We start from the raw sequence: 17,452 nt of genomic DNA, 5'->3' as shown, positions 1-17,452 counted from the left end.
ATTACAGACATTAAAAGCCCTGGCAAAATGGGCACTGGAGAATGGTTTCGAGATAAACATGAAGAAATCAGCACAGATGACATTGAAGACAGGGGGAACAGCATCACCAAAGGACACGCTGTTATTGAACAACGAAGAGATGGAAGTGGTTAATAAATTTAAATACCTAGGCATCACCCTGCAGACAACGGGTCGATCATTCAACTACCATGTAGAACAAAGGATAACAGCGGCTATTAAAAACATGTGGACTCAAGAACCTTCACCGCTTATCGCTGAATACAGCTATGACTCTTTTCGATGCCACAATAACACCAATAACAACATATGGCATAGAACTAATATGGGAAAATGTAACGTACAAGAACCTCGAGAGAATTGAAAAGGTGAAAGCGAGATTCATAAAGCACTGCCTGTAAATAGGGAAGTATGCACCATTGAGACTTTCCTATGAATTAGCAAGAGAGACCTTTATAGAGGACATCAGATATAAGCTCAACCTGCCATCTACTGACGCTTACCAGACAGTTCTAGCCGCTAGACAAAGGAAACTAATGGACATCGACTTGAAATTTTACAGTACTGATGCAATGCAAGACAGATCATGGACAAACGCTAACGAACAGAAACACAATCACAAGACCACCACAAGTTATGTAGCAATAAGAAATTCCATCTACCAAACGAGAAGTGCATATGTTCACTCTGTGGAAAGTGCTGCAAAAAATACCATATTGTGTTGTGTTTAAGGACCAAAAGCATCACACAAATTAGCAAAGAATAAAAAACTGAATGTAATCTCATTGTATATGCCCTTTCGGGTGCTTTTCCTATTAATTAAAAATAGGATCAGAACAATTACTTTACCGTAATAAGAATGATAAAACTTTGAACATTTTTTCACAATATGAAACCATAGAACTCTTTGAAGATTTTGGTAATAATAAAAAAAAGGCTAGGTCAAGCAGCAGGGAAACCTTTCTGGACAGTAATACAGAATCTTAGAAAGGGAGAGGAAAAAGGAAATTAAGTGTTTTGGGTAAATCCAGATGAACTCTTAGCAGATTGCAGGGAATCACTGGACAGAAGCAAGAAATATTCTGAAAATCTTCTCAATGTAAAAGGAAATCTTTCTGTTGTAGTCTCAAATGAGTTATGGGGAGAATGACACTCAAGGAAGGAGATGATGGCTAACTGCATCATAAAGCAGATGAAATTAGACCTGAAGTAGTGAAATATAATGGGAAAGCAGAGATGAAATGTTTTACTATTTGCTTTAGATTGCACTGACAGATTGTCTTATGACGACAGGATATGAAAGGGCTAGGAGAGGGGGAAAAGTGGATGTGGCCTTAAGATACAGCCCCAGCATTTGCCTGGTGTGAAAATGGGAAACCAGAGAAATATCTTCAGGACTGCCAACTGGGGTTTGAACCCATTATCTTCTAAATGGGAGAGGTGAAATTGCTTCAAGGAGTAATACGAAGAGGGTGGATTCATAAGCACTCATATATACACTATTTGCATACTCTGCACAATACTTGTTTTTCCTCTATGTATAAAGTTCGTTCTCCAATACAGAATACTTTTAGCTGCTTTTACTTTTGGCATGATTTCTACTTGTTACTGGGCTTCACAGAACAAAGGAATGAAAGTATAGGTTATAGATCCAACATAGCAGCAGCTCCAGGGAGCTGGCAATGCACTGAACAGGCTTGCCAACGTCGGCGCCTTATCCACAGATACTGAATAACAAGAATGATGAATGGTAAAGAGCTACAAAATATTGGTCTACGCTGGTTAGGTCCTGCTAGCGACACTACCATAAAACAAAGAAAATGGTGGCATTATTTAGTTTCAGGCTGTTTCTGTGTAAATTCTGCTATACATGAGGAATGTTTCTTTTTTCAACCTCCAATCACGCACGTAAACACAAATGGTGGGAACCGTTTGCTCATCTCCCCCACTCTATAAATGGCCAAAACCAAATTCATCATGCCATTGTGAGCCTAATTATTGCCACAGAAATAGCCGCTACGATTGACGCTTCCACCAAATTAGAGTTTCGTAGTGTGATTAGTTTCCTTCAAGAAGAAGGGAATAGTGCAGCTGACATTCACTGACGAATGACTTGGTTATAAGGGCTGTATGAACGATGGAGTTGTCCGTGAATGGTGCAGGAATTTTAAAGAAGGCCAGACAAATGTTCATGAAGGTAGGGCACAGATGACACTGTTCAACAAACTGACCAAGAAGTTCGCTAACGTAAGAGTTGTGAGAAATTTTCGGCAGTTTCAAGGTCATCTCTTTAGAAGATCCTAACAGATCACCTGCACTACAGGAAATTGTGTGGTCGATGGGTTCCAAAGATGTTTTATGACCACAAGTCACCAGATGGCAGCAGCACTGACGTTCCTAACCCGTTATGAGGCTGAAGGTGGCGATTCGTCGAAGATAATTGTGACTGGCAATGAGAGCTGGGTTCGTTACGCCACCCCCGAAGCAAAACAATCGTGTCAATGGATGCACACACACACCAAACAGAAGGTTTAAGCAAACCTTCAACAAAAAGATTGCTACAGTCTTTTGGGACCAAAAAGGTATATTGCTTGTTGAGTTTATGGAATGAGGGTCTATGATCAATGCAGCTGTTTATTGCCATGACTTTACAACAACTGCAGAAAGCCATATAGAACAAATGAGGCAGGCCAACAGCTGGGATTCTCTTAACCCTGACAGTTACACCATACGATTTTCTGACGTGTCGTGCGAATGAATGCCATCTAGTCCTCATAAGGACAGGAGAGTTGTCCCCTCCACCACCTCTATTCTTTGTTCATTCTGTCTGGTAACTTTAACGTAACTTTAAATAATAGGCTTTGAGTGGCACATCTTCGAGACATGTGGTGTAACTAAAGCGATATTTATAGACTTCAAATAGCAGTCGCCTCCACAGTATGCACTAGCCTTGCGTCTTGGGTGGTGTGCTAAGTCCCAACTGACGAGCCTAACTTAGCACACGAGGGCGAAACGCAGGCAACCAAGCATGAGTTAGCTGGAAAATTTATAATGTCCAATAATGGACCATTATATTGGTATTATTTATAGACTTGTTACTGTCAGGGTTAATTCAAGACACGCTCGCCCTCACAGTGCTCATGTCACGCAACAACTTGGAGGAATTTGGGTGGGACGTTTTTGCCCACCCACTGTACAGCCCCAGTTTAGTGCTGAGCGACTTCCACCTCTTCCCAGGAGAGAAAAAGTGGCTGGGAGGGCAGAAGTTTGAGGCGTGAAGATCTTCAAACCAATGTTCTTTTATCTTAACTCAATGCCACCAACATACTGTGCAGAGGGGATCGAAAAGCTTGTCCACAGGTATGACAAACGCCTAAACCTTCATGGTGATTATGTTGAAAAGTAACCACATTTGTACCTAACATTTGGTAATAAATTAATTTGACCATGTACATTGTCCTTTATTTATTTATTTATTTATGAAAAAAAAAAAAACAGCCTTTGTAAGTAAGAATACTTTTTGGGGCTGGTAGGTTGGTCCCGGCAAAGTTCTCGAGAAAGGATCTCTCCTCTCGGCTACTTCAGGCCTTTTAATATTCTTCCACGATTCCAACATGAGGCGAATACCAAAACTGGCGAGCACAGGCAAGACCAACTAAAGGTTCCACAGCTGCTGTTCATGCGTCTCTATTACGTCATGTATGACGTATATAGAAAGTTGAGGTTTGCAATCATGGTGGGTAATTCGAAGGGACGAGCAGCGACAGCTAAAATTACAGTCTGGTATATTTGGCTGTTTGAGAAGACGTAACGCAATTCACAGGCACTAGATTCGGTGAAGACTTCACTAGCTGGTTCGTAAAAGAGACATTAACGGTCCGATGTGGCCGACGTGACATGGCCAAAAATTTAGTATGAGGTACGTCTGGCAAGTACGGTTAGGTACTACTGATTCTGCATTTAGGACAGTTGCTCAAGTGGCAGATTCCCTATCTGTTGTTTTCCTAGCCTTTTCTTAAATGATTGCAAAGAAATTGGAAATTTATTGAACATCTCCCTTGGTAGTTATTCCAAACCCCAACTCCCCTTCCTCTAAACGAATATTTGCCCCACTTTGTCCTCTTGAATTCCAACTTTATCTTCATATTGTGATCTTTCCTACTTTTATAAACGGCACTCAAACTTATTCGTCTACTGATTTCATTCCATGCCATCTCTCCACTGACAGCTCGGAACATACCACTTATTACATGTTATAAACCTCATGATTAATCCATATTGAAAGTTATGACTTAAAAACCAATGAAAGTATTTATTAATACACTTGTTCAAAAAGTATTGAATAGGTGCATTAATAAATAACAAATGGTTTTTAATACACACCACTTAGTTACAAGTAACTATTCTCATTTTGGTTCCATATTGAAGATGGCATATCACAAATATTATTATGTGATACACCACTTAGTCGAGCAGCTCGTCTTTCTCCTAAGTCTTCCCAGCCCAACTGTTGCACCATTTTTGTAAAGCTACTCTTGTCTGTAATCACCCAGAATAAATTGAGCTGCTTTTCTTTGGATTATTTCCAGTTCTTGAATCAAGTAATCCTGGTGAGGGTCCCATACACTGGAATCACTACTTGGGATCTTACCAGAGACATATGCCCTCTCCTTTACATCTTTACAACCCCTAAATACCCTCAACTATGTGCAGAGATCTGTACCCTTTATTTACAATCATATTTATGCGTTACCCCAATGAAGATATTTCCTTAGTAAGATCTAGGTACTTAATGATCCCCAAAGGGAACTTTCACCCCAAAAACGCAGTAATTAAAACAGAGGACTTTTCCCATTTGTGAAACTCACAACCTGACTTAACCCTGTTTACCATTATAGCATTGCCTACTCTGTACAGAATAACATCTGCAAAAAGCCTTCTCTGATTCCACTTCCTTACACATATATATATATATATATATATATATATATATACATACATACACACACACACATGAAAACAAAGGTCCAATAATACTGCCTTGAGGAATTCCCCTCTTAATTATTACAGGGGCAGATAAAGCTTCGCCTACTTGATTTCTCTGAGTTCTATTTTCTAGAAACAGAGCCACCTATTCTGAAACTCTTTTGCAAGTCCAACTGCACTCATTTTTGCCAGTAGTCTCCTATGATCCACCCTATCAAATGCCTTAGATAGGTCAATCACGATACAGTCCATTTGACCTCCTGAATCCAGGATATCTGCTATATCTTGTTGGAATCCTACAAGTTGGGCTTCAGTGGAATAACCTTTCCTAAACCTGAACTGCCTATCAAACCAGTTATTAATTTTGCAAACATGTGTAATATAATCAGAAAGAATACTTTCCCAAAGCTTACATGCAATGCATGTGAAACTGACTGGCCTGTAATTTTCAGCTTTATGTCTATCACCCTTACCTTTATACACAGGGGCTACTATAGCAACTCTCCATTCATTTGGTATAGCTCCTTATATCCCAACCCATTGTGTGTAATATATCCCCAGAAATATTATCAATTCCAGCCGCTTTTCTAGTTTTCAACTTTTGTATCTTATTGTAAATGTCATTGTTATCATATGTAAATTTTAATACTTCTTTGGACTTAGTCCCCTCCTCTATCTGGACATTATCCTTGTAACCAACAATCTTTACATACCGCTGACTGAATACTTCTGCCTTTTGAAGATCCTCGCATACACACCCCTTGTTCATTAATGATTTCTGGAATATCCTTGGAACCTGTTTCTGCCTTAAAGTACCTATACATACTCTATTTTCCACTAAAATTGGAATGACTGCCAATTATGCTTGCCAACATGTTATCCTTAGTTGACTTCTTTGCTAGATTCAATTTCCTGGTAAGTTCCTTCAATTTCTCCTTACTTCCACAGCCATTTCCAACTATTTCTCTCCAACCTGCACCTACTTCTTAGTCTTTACTTCTGTTATAATATAGTGGATCTTTACCATTCCTTACCACCTTTAAAGATACAAACCTATTTTCACATTCCTCAACAATTGCTTTAAACCCATCCTAGAGTCTGATACATTTTTATTTACAGTTTTCCATCGATCATAGTTACTTTTTAAAAACTCCCTCATGTCTGTTTTATCAGCCATATGGTACTGCCTAATAGTCTTAATTTTCGTATCTTCCTTTCTTTCATATTTATTTTTAACTACCATAAAAACAGCTTTGTGATCACTAATACAATCTATTACTTCGGTTTCTCTATAGAGCTCATCTTGTTTTACCAGCACCACATCCAGAATATTCTTCCCTCTAGTTGGTTCAATTACTTTCTGAATCAGATGCCCTTGTTGCCATTTGTTGGTCATGCTTCCTGTCGTTCGCATTACCTTCCCAATTGACATTTGGTAAATTGAAATCACCCGCTACAATCACGTTCCTTTCCTTATCGTTTCCCCACATAGCTGATTATCCGATCAAATAATTCTGAATCAGAGTCTGCGCTACCCTTTCCCGGTCTGTACACTCCAAAAACATCAAGTTACCTATTATCTTTAGAGATGAGTCTTACACCTAGAATTTCATGTTTGTCATCTTTAACTTTTTTGTAGCTTACAAATTCTTCTTTCACCAGAATGAATACTCCCTCTTACCATTCCTATCCTATCTTTACAATACACATTCCAGTTCCATGAGAAAATTTCTGCATCCATTATATCATTTTTCAGCCATGATTCAACTGCTATTACAATATCTGGGAATATGTATCTATTAAATTACTTAATTATCTTCCTTTCTTTACGATACTTTTACAGTTGAGCACGAACATTTTTATGTCATCCCTACTTGATTTCCAGTTCCCTGTTCCCTTATAACCTCTCTCTAGGCCACCCTGTTTCCCTGAATGTACCTCCCTATAACCCTTCTAAATAAATTTCCTAACTTATATGTACCACTGTGGTTTAAGTGAAGGCCATTTGAGTGCAGATCTTTATCTCCTTCCGACCCATTAGGATCTTGAAATCTCACTCCCAGTTTCCCCACATACCCACTTCATAGTCTCATTTAAATCCTCAATCACCTTCCAGTTAGTATCCCTCCTACACAGTATTCCACTGATAATCTCCACTTCCTTAAACTTCACCCGTGCATTTACCAGGGCCCACACATCCCCAACTCCTTTGGTACTTATACGTGCTTGTCTTACATTGTTAGTACCAATGTGAAACACTACCACCTGCTCCTTTTCCTCTTTCTCTGCTACTTTCCTCAACATCTGCCTCAACCTAATTCCTGGATAGCACTCTACCCTGGTTCCCTTTCCTCCACACACTTTCCCCACATGTCTAACAATGGAATCCCCCATGACCAGAGCCTCAACCCTACCTACCTCATTTGATCCCCTCCCCTCCTAATCAGTCCTATCTTTCCTGACAGCTGCAGAAGCTACTTCCACCTCCCTTTTCTGCATCCAGTGACCCTGTTCCACCTGCCTTTTCCTATCCACTACTCCAGACTTCCCTTCCCTACCTTTTCCCTTTCTCCTACTTCCACACTTCTCAGCACCACCTGTCTTCTACCATTCCCCACTTTCCTTCCTGTCCTGAGAAAATCCTAATTATCTTCCTCAAACTCTCCAACTCCTCCCTCATATTCCTTAATGCCTGGCCACACCCACAGTTCCTACACTTGCACTCCTTAGCCATTCTTTACTGAATAATGAAAAGAAAAGGAAAAATAATATAACTTATTCTGTGCAAAATCAAAATGAAAGTAAAGAAATATTGTCTAGGATAGTTCAGGTTAGGTTTGGTCCAGCTAGTGGCAAAACCATTGGTCTGGCGACAAGCAAAGGGGGGTCCAGGTTAGGGCCTCTAGCATCCCTTACGAAAACAATTCACCGAAACCCACTAATAAGTGACAGGTTAGGTTCGGTTAGGTGCGACAGCATTGCTAATTGATCGGCTGTTATGACTTCAAATTGTTTCAACCACCATTCCCGAAGGAGTGATTATGAAGTACATTTTACTGTCCTACACTACGACGCTCTTAAATCCTAATACGGAGCAGCGAATCAAAATTTAAAAATAAATTTACGGAAATGGAAAACAGGCCTAACTGAATTGCGATATTTAAACATTTAACTTATATTGTAACGTACCCCTTCGCAAGTTTTCCAGAAGGGAACGCATGGTTCCTTAAGTTTGAATGGGGGAAGGGAAAGAAAAAAAGGAAAATGAATATAATTACCGAACGCAAATACGCGTAGTACTCTTCCACACCAGATATAATTTATGTTAATATAGCAATAGCACTATCTACTTCACAACTATGGGAATATTTTCTTAAGTTCCAATTGGACCAATTTGACAGAAACCTAAACCTATTCCAGGTTTCAATCTCATCACAGCGATAAGTTTATAACTTATATAACGTGGAGCCAAAGTTTACAGCCTTCAACAATTAACTTTATATTATATTCAATCAATTATCTGAAGACTTAAAATATTGTTAATCTGAGCACATGTATACCTGTTATCTTCTTGTTACGAACACGCCTGCAGCCGTCATCTAGCACTTCCCGACTGCGAGGCTGCAAACCAAGGACTGGGACGTGACGTTCTTCCAAATGCCGCTCCTCGCGCCAGTAGCGTCTACGGGTCCAACTCATGGCCGGTTTGATCCCTCGCTGCAAGCCTTTTAAGAAGCTAAAATATAGCTTGAGCGACGCATCAAGCGGACCGTGCTCCAACTCCTCCAGGTTTCACACATGGCCATGTGAGCGCTAAAGGTGTGGTTTATATCGTTTATATGCGCCATTTGTTGGCATTCAACTAGCGATGGGTGAAACCAGTTCATTCCTATGAACTACCTCACTCATTCATACTCTTTACTGTGAATCGTTCAAATGAAGTAGTTCGTTCATGAAGTAATCAAGCCTGATGAAGCTGCTGAGTATGTCGTTCAGCAGCGACTTCGTTCACCGTGTCTCACTCACTCAACACCTGTCTTTATTGACCTAACAAGTGCGTATGATACTGTATGGCGACATGGACTAATTATTAAAGTGCTGGAAGGAATTCCCTGCTTGGAAATTGCAAACCTAAATTCCAACATGCTCTGTGAGGGAGTGTATGTAGTAGCCTATTCCTAGGTGATTCTGAAAGTCGCAAAAGAAAATTAAATAACGGTCTGCCACAGGGATCAGTATTGGTCCCAGTTTTCTTCAACCTCTACATCCATGAGACTTACCATTAACCACAGCTACTAAGTTCATCTATGCAGACGACATTGCACTGGTAGCTCATAGCAGAAATTTTAAGAATGGAGAAGGCATTCTTTCAGCAGACTTTGACAAAATGGTAACATTCTTCAAGTGTTGGCGATTAATCCGAAGTGCCTCTAAGACCGAGGTTTCATGTTTCCATCTCAGTGCCCGACTCGCAAACTAGTAGCCATCTGCTTTATTCCTTGGTGAAAAACTAAAGTACAACCCGTTCCCGAAATATCTAGGAGTCACCTGTGCAGAACTCTGAGCTACAATGAACATCTCACCAAGCTCTCTCACAAAAATCGCTACAAGGAATAACATCCTACACAGGCTTTGTGGCAGTTCCTGGGGAGCCTCGGCTGACTGTTTACGATTAACGGATATCAGTCTTGTCTACTCTGCAGCGGAATACTGTGCCCCGTTATGGCTGGAAAGTCCACATGTGCATAAAATGGATACTAAGCCGAATGATACCATGCGCTGCATAACTGGTACTGTGAGGAGAAAGGCAGCTCTGCTGAGAGAAATAAAGAAGATCTGGTCATCTCCCTCATTACCAGTTCACCAGGAATTTTGTTACCCATCGCCATGACGACTTAGAACTAGGAGACTAGCAAGTGTACTTGCCGGCCGACTCTTGAGGGATAATTTTAATCTAAACCAGAGCTGGCGGGATGAGTAGAAAATTCAACATCTGGAACTAATGCTCATGAGCTAAATCCAACTCGGAAAATGAAGGGATTCGACCTCCCAAATAAAACTATGGTGTCGCCTCAACAGACTGAGAACTGGGCATGGACGCTGCAATTTATTACGCCATAAGTGGGGTTGGATGAATTCTTCAGTGTGTGAATGCAGTGAAGAGAAGCAGACCATGGACCATGTCATCCTGCGCTGCCCTACTCCGGAAACCCCAGCGACCTGTTTCATCTTTCAGAAAGTGCTGTAGAGTGGCTGAAAAACTTGGACCTGGACTTATGAATTTGTTGTAATATTCACCATACGATTTAATAAATAAATTCACTCATTAAAGCTTTATAATATTTAATGATATTACCAACAGATGGTCGAAAAGCTAGTGGATGAACTAAATCGGCGATTACGCAGTATAGAAGAAAATACCATCTTCGCAGAAGCAACGTTATTGGACCCCCGTTTCAAATTACATGGATTTTCTGACAAAAACTCTGCTGATAAAGCAAAACAAAATCTGATCGGGTACTGTGAGAGATGCGTGTCGGACACATCCACTGCCACTGCAGAAAACCCAGTTTCAATCGTCGAATCTACTTCTTGTCTCTGGGTTGAATTCAATGAGGTAGTTTCCATGCTGAAGAGTAATCCACGCCCCAGAGCTGCTGCCATAGTGGAAGTGGATAAATATTTGCAGGAACCCCTACTACAGAGGCAAGGAAATCCACTTCAGTGATAGTCTGAACGGCAGTCAGTGCACCCAGCACCCTTTGAACTTGCTAAAATGCGGCTGTGTATTGCTGCAACCTCTACGTCATGCGTAAAAGTGTTCTCTAAGGCCGGACACTTTATAACAGACAGAAGAAATCGCCTGACTGGAAAAAGAGTGGAACAAATCATGTTTTTAAACGGAAATCTCTAAACATTTGCCAAAGAAGTGATATAAAGTCCAATCATTTTTACTTTTTATTTAATTAGTCTATTCCCCAAAGTAAAATTTTGTTTAATTATTTGTGTTGGGTATGTAATAAACATTCCTACAAGGAAGATACTCTTTTGGCTGTGGATTCAACGCATTCTTTACTTTTAAGAAGTGGTACAAAGTTCGTTCATTTTTATATACACTAGAATAGTGTCCAAAAGTTAAGCATAATCACTAAACGAGGCCATAGCGCCTGATAAGAATGTCAGGCGGATTGAGTAGTGTATTTAAAAAAAAATACAGTGAGTGCGCTAGTAACAACAGCTTAACGACACAGGGATGTATACTCTCTGGAGACAACAGCTGTTCTTCTCATTGGAATTTTCATTGTAATGAAGAGTTATGCCATGCTGTGCAACAAATGCACATCCTAATAAAATAATGTTAAGTAGTGGATAAGTATATTTAGTAGAGTGTTCAGAACATAACAGATGGCTGAACAAACGGAAGCTGACTCACACACCATATGTCACAAAACTTGTCCAAAAATACAGTGTCAGAAAAGTTCTGATAGCTAAGGTACATCTTTGACAACAAGTAACAAAACTTGGCAATATCTTCCACAACAAAATATGCTGTTAATAGGGTGTATGGTTACCCCTAACGGCAACACATGCTTCGCAGCGAAGTGGCATGCTCTCTGACAGATGGTCCAAGAGCTCTTGTGGCAGTCGATCCCATTCCTCCGAAAGGGAAGTGCGAAGGTCTTGGAGGGTCCTTGGTGGAAGCTGGCGGGATGTAATTCGCCTAGCCAGTGCATCCCAGACATGTTCTATAGGATTCAGATCCGCAAACCTCGCTGGCCAGACCATGCGATTAATGTCTTCCCCAGCCATAAATTCATCCACCAGAGCAGCGCGGTGCGGTTGGGCATTATCGTACATTAAGAAGTAGTCTGGACCAACCGCACCTCTGAAGAGTCGAACATGTGGTCTCAGTATCTCATCCCTGTATCTCTGAGCGTTAACAGTGTTCCTCGGACCACCCGTGAAGATGTGCAAGTCCGTTACGGCCATTCAACATGATGCTGTCCCACACCATGACGCCACCACCACCATACTGGCCCCGTTCCATGATGTTCCTGTGGTTGTATAGGATACCCGGTTCTCTCCAGATTAATATGCGACGGGAATCGTTCTGCAAACTGAAGCGGGATATATCTGTGAAGAACACATACCCCCCATTCATTCATTCATGGTCCAGTTTCGATGTTAACGGCTCCACAGTAAACGGGCCCGTCTCTGTGCTGGAGTGAGCGGGACGCACACCGCTGGACGTCGGGCAAACAACCCTGCTGTTCTGAGCCTCCGGTACACAGTTTGCCGGGAATCGGCAACCCCTGAGACGGCTGCAAGCTCCGCCGACAATTGTCTTGCAGGTGCACTCCGATTTTGTCGGGCGGTTAAGGCCAGATACCGGTCCTGCTTTGGGTTGTCACCCTTGGTCGACCTGGTACTGGCCTACGACTAACATCTCCTGTGTCTCGAAATCATCTACAAAGCCTGGAAATGACATTTTGTGGCACATTCAAGGACACGGCGACTTCGATCTGTGTCTGGCCTGCTTCCAGGTGGTCGAGTATTCTACCCTGCAAAATGGGCTCCAAATGGCGTCGTTGTGCCATTATGTTGTCACGTTCACCACGAGGCTACACTCCGTGCAGAGAAGATAGGTTTATGCGAACAAATCCAAGGAGAATAATTTTAAAACCACCCTAATGGTGAAAAAAAAAAAAAAAAAAAAAGGAAGCGATAGGCAATGGGATCCAGCCGGCCGTGAGTTGGACCCATAGACGCTAAGTCAGTTTGTCACAGACAAATGCCGCCGACGTTCCAGTACTACAAAAAGCATACAACACGTCATCTCTGGCTGCCCACACTGATAATAAGCACCGACATAATCAGGTAGCTAAGATATCTTCAGCCATCAACCGCGTATTGGAAATACACACCTCCACCCGTTTTCGAAAACTCTTCATACAAGCTTCTATGGGAGCGAGAAGTCATAAACGATGTCATGATCATCAACAATAGGCCAGATATTATTCTAATCGATAAATCAAAACGATCCGCATCCCTTAAAGAAACTGCTTGTCCAAACACCTCCACTCTGCAAACAACAACAGCCACAATGGTGTCAAAATACACAGAACAGGCAACAGAAATACAACGCCTGTTGAAACTAGAATCAGTCATAGCAGTTCCAATAGTAATACCATGTACTGGTGTTATTCCGAAATGCTTGCACAGCTCTCTGACGCATTAAACCTGCATAAACACACGTGCGTAGAACTACAGAAAACTACCTGCCACATTGTGAGAAAGTTCTAGGAATGAGTTTTCATCTGAGTTACACCAAACAGCATGAAGTTCCAGGGCGCAGTTCCAGTAATACTGAAGAACAGGTTCCAAAAACGGGGAGATAAAAGGTTGTTTAGCGACATCATCTGTGCATACTTACTGTATAAATGTATATATTGTAATTATTTATGTTGTAAATATTTGTACCTATAGTTTCATAATCAAGAGGGTGACTCCTTGCTTAGGCCGAGTCAGCCCATTATGTTATCGGCACAAGCCGAGCCTTCCTAAATGGATGTAATAATAATAATAATAATAATAATAATAATAATAATAATAATAATAATAATAATAATAATAATAATAATAATAATAATAATAATAATAATAATAATAATAATAATAATAATAATAATTGTACCGGGCGGTACACCTCTAGACGCAAGTAAATCTTGCGCCAATTGAAACTCCTCTACAGCAGAAACTCTGAACTTTAAAAACGGAATCAACTCAACTGTTTATCAGAAGATGTCACTGGGTGTTTTTGAATTGCTTTTGTTGATCAAGAAGTGTGGACATTCTCTAACAGATGTCTCTACTAAAAAACTATGATAATGCACCCTGGTGCGAAGTGAAGGAACTTTTGTTGAAGAAATTTTGTATTTATAAGTTTTGGTCTTTACTAAATTTTGTTCTTTCATTTGTGGGTTGGCAATATTAAGCTTTCTTTCTGCCTGTTTTGAACTTAGCCAATCAGTAATTTCTGTAATTAATTTTCCACCTATCAGAGGTTTCTTCTTCGAATTTCCATGTGTAACTCTTAGCTACCCAATAAAGTTGAGTGGGTGTGTCTTTATTATTCATGAAAGGTCTCGAATCTTCCACGAGGGTATAAAAACTGCTGATTTTCTCGGCTCTTCGCCACTTCAACAACATCTTGCTTAGTGTATGGAAGTATAGCAAGGAGCGGGAAGCGCCTCTTCCTTCGGGCAGCAGCTCTTCAACAAGGTAATGGCCGTTTAACATCTTTCTTTTTTCCTTGCTAGCTCAGCAGTTTAACCCGCGGGGCAGTTTCGAAACCTTTAATATGTAAACTATAACTTAAAACATGTAAACCTTTCCCTATCTTGTAAAACTTCATTCAAGTCCAACTGTAATTCAGGGATAGAGAGTGCTTTACCCTCTCGAGCTCCCCTTCATTTTTGAATTTGAGGTGACTACGTTTTCGTAACCATTTTTCTCTTCCTTCTTAATGAGTTAAATTTATTTTGTATACAAGTCACCTCCTTAGATTGGAATTAGCCCCTGTGCAATAGGCCTAATGCCTCTTAGGTTTTAAAATGTGTATTGAGGAGTGCTAATTCACGCCTCCATTCCTTTTGCGTTTTAGGCCGTTTTTATTAACCTGGTATTTGTCCACTAAGGTCCGGTAGAATGGGTACAAGATACCCCTGTTTCTTTGTAAGTGTGCCTTGAGGGCAGTTTGTAGTAAAGTCCGTTTATGGCCTTTTGATAGGCTTGAAAGATTGAGAGCGGTCAGCTCTTTCTGGTATTTTGAAAGGTGCCTCTAGGAGGCTTGATATTACTAGGCGGGACCAAGTGCTCCATGTTATGAGGGGTTTTCTGCCCTTTGGTAATATGCTGGTTGTGAGCTGAGAGCTCAGGAATTGTAAAAATTAGGGCTTGTGGCCCAGATTGTTAAAATCTATCTAAATCTCGGCTTTCTTGGTCTTGTACCTGATTTGACTTGTTGTACTCGTTAAGTTTTCAAATTCTATGTAAAAATTTGTTAAATTTTGTTGTCTGTTGAAAATATAACCTTTATCTAAATTTAAATTCATCTTTCGGACTTGTAGTTAGACCCATTCCAGCCCGCGCCTTCTTTCACCTCTGCTGATCCACCAAAACACGGTAATAATAATAATAATAATAATAATAATAATAATAATAATAATAATAATAATAATAATAATAATATCATCATCATCAGTTTTCCACTCCAGTTGCCCGGGTGTGGTTTACGAGCACTCTCCACTTCTGTCTGTCCATGTACCACTCTTCTCTCAAGACGACATCCCAGCTGATTCCTCTTGTTCCTATGTCCACTTTCACTTGGTCCAGCCATCTCTTCCTAGGTCTTCCTACCGGTCGTTTTCCGGCCACGACTGTGTGTAGCCATTGTTTTGCTGTCCTTCCATCGTCCATTCGTTTGACATGGCCAAACCATTTCAAACGGGCCCTTGTCACTTTTTCATTCAGGGATGGGTACACACCAGCTCCCTCCCTTATTCTTTCATTCCGGGGATTCTGTGAAAGGTGTAAGAAGGTGAGGGCATGAATAGGTGGATAGAGAAAAGATCAAACTTTAATTTAAAATTCTAAAATTTGAAATGTTATGTCTATCCTAGGTTCTTTTTGACTTTGCAGATTTTAAACTTTATTTACTTTATTATTATTATGAGTGCAATTGGACTTGACGACAGAGTGACCGAATGGGTGGCTCTGTTTCTAAAAAATAGAACTCAGAGAATTAGAGTAGGTGAAGCTTTATCTGTCCCTGTAAAAATTAACAGAGGAATTCCTCAAGGCAGTATTATTGGACCTTTATGTTTTCTTATATATATCAATGATATGTGTAAAGAAGTGGAATCAGAGATAAGGCTTTTCGCAAATGATGTTATTCTGTACAGAGTAATAAATAAGTTACAAGATTGTGAGCAACTGCAAAATGACCTCGATAATGTTGTGAGATGGACAGTAGGCCAGAGATGACGTGCTGTATGATAATAAACGGGGATAAAAGTCTGATTGTGAGTTTCACAAATAGGAAAAGTCCTCTCAGTTTTAATTACTGCGTTGATGGGGTGAAAGTTCCCTTTGGGGATCATTGTAAATACCTAGGTATAAATATAAGGAAAGATCTTCATTGGGGTAATCACATAAATATGATTGTAAATAAAGGGTACAGATCTTTGCACATGGTTATGAGAGTATTTAGGGGTTGTAGTAAGGATGTAAAGGAGAGAGCATATTTGTCCCTGGTGAGACCTCAACTTGAGTATGGTTCCAGTGTATGGGACCCTTACCAGGAATACTTGATTCAGGAACTGGAAAAAATCCAAAGAAAAGCAGCTCGATTTGTTCTGGGCGATTTCCGACAAAAGAGTAACGTTACAAAAATGTTGCAAAGTTTGGGCTGGGAAGACTTGGGAGAAAGGAGACGAGCTGCTCGACTGAGTGGTATGTTCCGAGCTGTCATTGGAGAGATGGCGTGGGAGGACATCAGTAGACGAATAAGTTTGGATGGTGTCTTTAAAGGTAGGAAAGATCACAATATGAAGATAAAGTTGGAATTCAAGAGGACAAATTGGGGCAAATATTCGTTTATAGGCAGGGGAGTTAGGGACTGGAATAACTTACCAAGGGAGATGTTCAATAAATTTCGAGTTTCTTTGCAATCATTTAAGAAAAGGCTAGGAAAACAACAGATAGGGAATCTGCCACCTGGGCGACTGCCCTAAATGCAGATCAGTATTGATTGATTGATTGATTGATTGATTGATTGATTGATTGATTGATTGATTGATTGACGTCTGTACTGAACACAGGTACTGTAAAATGCATCCTGAGCACACACTGTCGCTACTAATCACAAACCTGAACTAAAAGCGACCCATGGTGTTCCCTGCATGATGGTACTAATTCAAGTAGTATCATGGTTCTAATTTAATCATCCCTTGATCGTCCCTTTTAGTCGCTTCTTACGACAGGCAGGGGATACAGTGGGTGTATTCTTAGTCTGCGTCCCCCACCTACAGGGGGTGACACTGATGTGTGACGGTGTGAGAGATGTGGGGTGTACGCACATTACGAAAGTATAACACATAACTATACGTCGGATTTTTAGCTGGTAATAGGTTAGAATACAAAGTAATTTGGTTTGTAGGAAGTGTCATGCAACCCGTTGTACCATAAAGTAGGAAGAGTAGCATAAATTCAAGGAGTTCTATAGGCTGTATCCCTAATATTTATGCAAATCTCATAGCATAACCGTTGTACAGTGTAGGGTATACTTGTTACTGGCTTAAGTAAGTTTGCATTCTAACCTATCAGTACCTAATAATCCGGACTCTTCACATAACACATAGATTGGCATGAACCAACTGGTGGTGAC

This window comes from Anabrus simplex, chromosome 10 (genome assembly GCF_040414725.1).
Source record: "Anabrus simplex isolate iqAnaSimp1 chromosome 10, ASM4041472v1, whole genome shotgun sequence".
In the NCBI taxonomy this organism is placed as follows: Eukaryota; Metazoa; Arthropoda; class Insecta; order Orthoptera; family Tettigoniidae; genus Anabrus; species Anabrus simplex.
This window is presented reverse-complemented; position numbering follows the sequence as displayed.